The sequence below is a fragment of the Patella vulgata genome, chromosome 2 (genome assembly GCF_932274485.2).
Source record: "Patella vulgata chromosome 2, xgPatVulg1.2, whole genome shotgun sequence".
NCBI classification, from domain to species: domain Eukaryota; kingdom Metazoa; phylum Mollusca; class Gastropoda; family Patellidae; genus Patella; species Patella vulgata.
This window is the reverse complement of record NC_065880.2, coordinates 67,945,758-67,951,757: the sequence shown is the minus strand read 5'-3', so window position 1 is coordinate 67,951,757 and position 6,000 is coordinate 67,945,758. Positions and strand designations below refer to the sequence as shown.

Below are 6,000 nucleotides of genomic sequence, written 5' to 3'. Positions count from 1 at the left end.
ATTGCATACGTGTTTCATACGCTCTAACCATCGAGCATCCGTTCACTATGATTTCATCCGCGCAAAAAGTTTTGAGCTGCACAAAACTTTTATAACGGATGAACTTTCTGCTGTGTACGATGTAAATGCGCGACATATACGAGCACCAAACGTTCCATGTCCGTTATCATCCGTTAAACGTCCACCGTATCCTCTCTGCATCCTCTGGGCATCCTCGCAACTCACATCCGATCCAGCTGAAAACGGAAAGAGGGAGGAAAGATAAGGTACATCTCGTATATAAAGTTTTCAAAACGGACAAAGCGTTTCAATCTGGGATGTATCTGGTATATTGAAGGATGTCTGGAGTTTGCCTAACCCCTTCGGAGCTGTCATCCACTTCCATCCGCTTTCATCCGCTAGGATTCCGATGAACATCCATTTAACATCCCCGCTACATACTTCCCACGTTCGTTCTTTTCCGTTCTGTTTTCGCAAATTTTCGTCAATTTCTAGAGCGGATGAAAACGGGTGGAGCCACCCCCGAAAGTTTGCTCGTCCGCTGTGTCCTTTTTGCATACGTTTTGTGTCCATCGGCCACTAGGACCGGGCCTTATGATGGAAGGGAGACAACTACATTTAGCGCACCTGTTGACGCCAGATGTCTCTTCTGTTAACGTGTTTAGTAATCATCTATGGCGGCAAAGGTAAAGGTCGTCAATATTCTTATGACATGAATGCAAATGGATGATTAACAGAAGGATAACGTGCCAAGTAAACGAGAACCAGTTACTCTTGCCGATGAATTATTTGTTTTTGGTATGTAGGCCTATGTCTTTTCTAAGTTTTCATAACTTTGTTGGATACCGTACAATAATTTTAATTTATAATAAACAATTGTGTAGGTCTCTTCTCTTCTCAGACTTCTGCCGTTTCGGCTGAACTATCTGAGCAATAACAATTTTAACACCCTTCCTAACTACTGAACTATGTGTTATCTCCGGTTCCTTCAAATCGATGTCACAGTAACATATTCCCATTAAGAGAAGAAAACAAACTATATTCTTTTTGAATATTTCTATATTAACATCCACAATTTTTTCCATAAATGTACTTGTAGATGTAAACAGAAATGAAATGAAATGGGGTTTAACGTCCTACGTAGATGAAAACAGTCGGGGAGGACGATTCACACATGAATTTATTGATACTGCTCGTACCACATACTAATCCAATATATTACTTTGAAAATATAACCAAATACCATGTCATAATTTTGAAAAAAAAATAACACAAAACATCAATAATTTGCTCAAAGTATATGGTCAGTTCATCCCACGATGTATATCAAACTTATCATTAAATAAACTGCTAAACACTAACCTATTGTTAAATAAACCCACAATTAATCATATATTGTTAAATAGGTAGCACATCATTTTGGTTCCGCATCTTTTCGGAGTCAACACAGACGACCTTTCAGACTCAACCTGCCGACGTTACATAATCGGATGAATAATTACATAATCGAATCGCAATCAACACATCGATGCCATTATCGCTGATTGACATCTCACGTTTTTCTCATCCACTAAAGAACTGTAAGGTTTCTTTGTGCATACTACAATAACATAGGGATTATCGGTTAATCAGCTTTAATTATCTCACTTAATGTTTCTGATGTTTTCCAAAAAGAGTTCTTTGTATGCACTAATTTATCGATTGGTACTGCTATCTATGGCAAGCTTGTTGAGGAATGCATGTCAACGTGTAGCTTACAGATTATCGTTAAAAAATTCTAGGGTTTTGTAAAAACAGTGCATGTCGTCAATGTCGAGTAAATATTTACTTTGGTTTTTTGTGTAGGTCATTTTGAAATAAATTCTACAGCGTATTATTCTTTTTTAAAAAAATAATTTTTTTAACGGGAAACAATGATAAAGAACTGTAAGTACAACTACATGTATGTTTTATCGTTTGGTAAAGTCTTTTAATAATCACGTGTTTCATGTTAATGTTTTCTTTCGTGTTTTGAATTGGCCGATTCAACATTGAAAATTTTGCAGTTCCTTGAGAGATCTATACAGTGCATGATCCATGATTCCACGTGCTGTAAATTTTAGCTTCATGTTATTTTTTTATAAAATCGCTTTTGGTTTATTATAGATTGATTTGACAATTGATTTCAACCTTACATTTCAACTTATTCCTGAGTCCAAAACGTCACCTACCTGGGTCCGAAATGTCACCTGTCCGAGTCCGAAACGTCGAAGCCATACTTTTTTGAATCCAAAATGTCTTAAGTCCGAAATGACATGTAATCGTTAAATACATGTAAACACGTAATTAATTGTTATGTATTAATAATAAAAACATACATAGTTTTTACATATCGATTCCAATACTACTGTCTGTTCCAGGGGATACTCTTGACTCTAAAATTCCTCGCCGTTTCTTCAGTTTTTAATTTAAATGGCCAAAAGTTGGTGACATACCTGAAATTGTCATCCCGTTGCTCTCTTCGTCGAGCCTTAATGCCTAGAAGTTTGATAAAATTAACTATACTCTTGTAAATTTCACAAATTTTGACATAAACATTACAGTAATACTTATTAGATTTCACATTGTGAATCATGTGTTGAACACTCATGTGTTTTGGTCGGTTACGTTCTTATTCCACCTGCTTATTTCGAGTAACTGCCCATTAAGCTACTCGGTTTTTGAGAGCAAGGTCTGGAGTGGTGACTTTTTTTTATAAACACTTTATTAGTTTTCCAAAGTACATAGGTTCTGATCAGCTGTAAATAAATATTTAAAATATATTTAATCTAAATTATCCCCCTTTGACGATACAGTTTTTAGCGTATAGACTAGATAATGATTATCCGGTTGACATAGAATCAACGGCATAGTATACACGACGGCACTAGCTATAATAATTATTGATACAAAATATTCTTTCATCGCAATTTAGCTGATATATATCTGGATAGCCCTCGTAAATAAGCAGAGAAGGGCGGGAATTGATTTTCGTATTCCGTTTTCCAGCAAACTCCCACAAAATTGCCTATTTCTGGCAAATGGCAAAATTTCAGAATGATTCATGGGTTTTCGGTTGATCTTATATACCAACCCTATGTGTGTATTAAGGTTTAGAAAATACATATATTATATAAAGCATGTTGTTTTTAAGAGTGTTGTTCTATACCCTTTAATAATAATGTTTAATAATTTCATTTAAATGATAGTGTAGATATTCATTCAAGCATTGTAAGTGTTTCACACGTCAGCATAGCCATTTCGTGTATATTTTTTACACGTTATGACTGCATAGCACTTATAGTGTTCTGGGCTGATTCAAAACCTTTTTTTTTTTTTTTTTTTGCTAAATAAATGCCGGTATTTTAATATTCCTCACAGTTCACTGGATCATAGATATTCTTAATATTGCATTACAATAAGTTAGAAAAGACAAAAAAGCGAATCTTAGAAAATATAACCCCATGAATAATTGATTATTGTTATCTACAATTTATTATTTCATGATGAAAATTATGCGAGAGGTCAAGGGATATACCAAAGTATTATGCAGTTATTTTGAGAAACAGAATTATATACAATATACAAGTCCAAAAAATGAGATTGCCTATGCATTAATTACATCCGTAAAATCTGTTTTAAAGGAGGATCCATCTGCAAAACTAGAAAAGGACAAAAATGATATAATAAGCGAGACCATCCACAGTCACATATGCTGTGTTCTGCAATGCATAACCTTGATTGAACAAATGAAATGATGTAATTGATGTTTAATGGGACTCCAGCATCAACTGGGCGATTATGCACCAGACATAATTATTATATAAAAATTGTTTTTGCTTTTGTTGCAGACTTCATGAGAAATTAGGTTACGTATACAATTAGTTTGACCATCACCCAAGCCTAAATTCAACTTTAAAATTTCCGAGGGTTCTCAAGACAAAGTTTTAAGCAAAGGAATAACTACGGAACCCGTGATTACTATCGCATTTTTATTATAGACTGAGTTATTATTGTTTACGCCTATAGCCTCCTTTTCAATTCCATCACATGTCATTTCAGGATAAAATTTGTATGTAGTTTATATCAATATCAAAATGCTACAGCCCTCGGGGGCCAATTAAATATTTAAGTCAGTTGGACAAACAACTGTGGTCTTATTAAATCCGGTAAAAATGAAAGTTAAAACAACTTCATTAACATTCAAGTTGGCCGAAACGACTAGCGCCCCCGCCCAAATCGACTATTCGAGATAACTAGGTCAAACATGGCTGATGTTCAGTAGCGCGATGTAAACAAACCACGATTTTTCAAGAGAGGGAGGTTATATAGCTTGATCTGAAATTGGTTCCCTCGTGTAAGAAAGTATTGGGATGGGAATTCCAGGTATGTCACTAAGTTTATCCCTTTTAATTAAGAATTGAAGAAATGGCAAGCAATTTTCGTGTCATAGTGTCGCCTGGAACAGACAGTAAAAGAAGAAGGAGAGTTAATTGAAAAGATATTTAATGCATTGGAAAGATATTCATTTGAGATGAAACCTTTGATTACCAATATTAACAAATATCATGGACAAATATATAGGCCTAATGTATTGCAACATTTATACAAATATTAACCCAATACTAGGGTGCCATTCACAGCCAAAGAATGGCTGAAATAAAAGTTGAACCGAGGATGTTCACTGTTGGTCCATAGATTTACCCAAAATAAAACACGAAAACCCCTTTAATTATCCAAAACACCCCTTATTTCGAATAAAACATGTATAGATAATTAATATTCCGTAAACTTTACTCAAAGCAAGAAAGACAACTTTTATTGTTCGGGTAAATTTATGGACCCTTCACTTTCGAATGACGAGAGATCAAGATATTACACGACAGAGATGCAGCATATGCATTATCAGCAAAAGCTTGTCTTAACCTATAAATAGCCATTAAATGTGACATTGTCTCTAATCTATCAAAAAATAAAAGCCCCCCCCCCCAAAAAAAAAGAAAAGAAATAACGTTGGGTTAACATAAAAATACTACTTTTCTGCACCAACTGGGCAAACGAAGAAGGGCATGTGCCATTCAGTATGCCATGACTCATGAAGAAATTTGTGGCCGAACCTACACTTATTTTGAATTCTAATTGTCAGGTTTTATTTAACTACATGCCAACACTTACTGAGACCTTGATTTTGTCCTATTTGATCGACTAGACACTCAACAGCGATGTCTCAAAGAAGTACTGTAGTGTCAACAATTCTGAATTGCAGTAATATGTTGGTTGTTAATGTTACAGGAACTTTTAAATAAGTGAAATGAAGAAGCTTATTGAGTTTCAGCAAATTCCAGTAATTACTTCTAGAGTTATGGTCCTGTTTCACTTTGTTGAACCTTGTGAACACTCAAATGACGAAGGTTATCATCTGATCTGTATGAAATTTATATCCATCATTTAAATTAGTGAAACAAAGAAGCCAATTCAATTTCAGCAATTTCCGTCAATTAGTTGCAGAGTTATAAGTTCATCTTGATTTTCCTACGTGGTTTCCCCTTGTCAGTGGTGCAGGGTGGAGGGCCTGACAAAGACAACTGTCTAATCATTCAGATAGGACAAAAAATCGAGGTCCTGTGTATACATTGGCATGCACTTAAAAGATCCCTTGGTAATTGGAATTTGATATATATGTAGGCCATAGTGCCGTTGTCTGGGCAAAATTTCCCTTATAGCACACTGTATGGTGTATGCCCGTCTTCATTAGCCCAGTCGGAGTAGGACTTTAAACCCCATTTCATTTCATTTGTAGAATTATGGCCCTTGTGAACATTTAAATGACAAAAGTTATCATCCGATCTGTATGGAATTTATATGCATTATTTAAATTAGTAAAACAAAAAAGCCTGTTGAATTTCAACAATTTCTGTAAATTACTTCAGACCCTTTTTCAATTTGTAGAAGCTTGTGAACTCTTAATTGCTTAAACGGCGA

General features: G+C 35.0%; 1 protein-coding gene across 1 annotated transcript in view; it reads left to right on the top strand.

The window, feature by feature from the left end:
• The first annotated feature begins 667 nt into the window (after nt 1-667).
• The window catches only part of LOC126811481 (F-actin-monooxygenase MICAL3), a 47,477-nt gene continuing 42,144 nt past the window's right edge, over nt 668-6,000 (top strand). The window contains exon 1 of the mRNA XM_050537131.2: nt 668-798. The gene's annotated coding sequence lies outside the window, so the exon portion shown is untranslated. The remainder of the gene's footprint in view (nt 799-6,000) is intronic.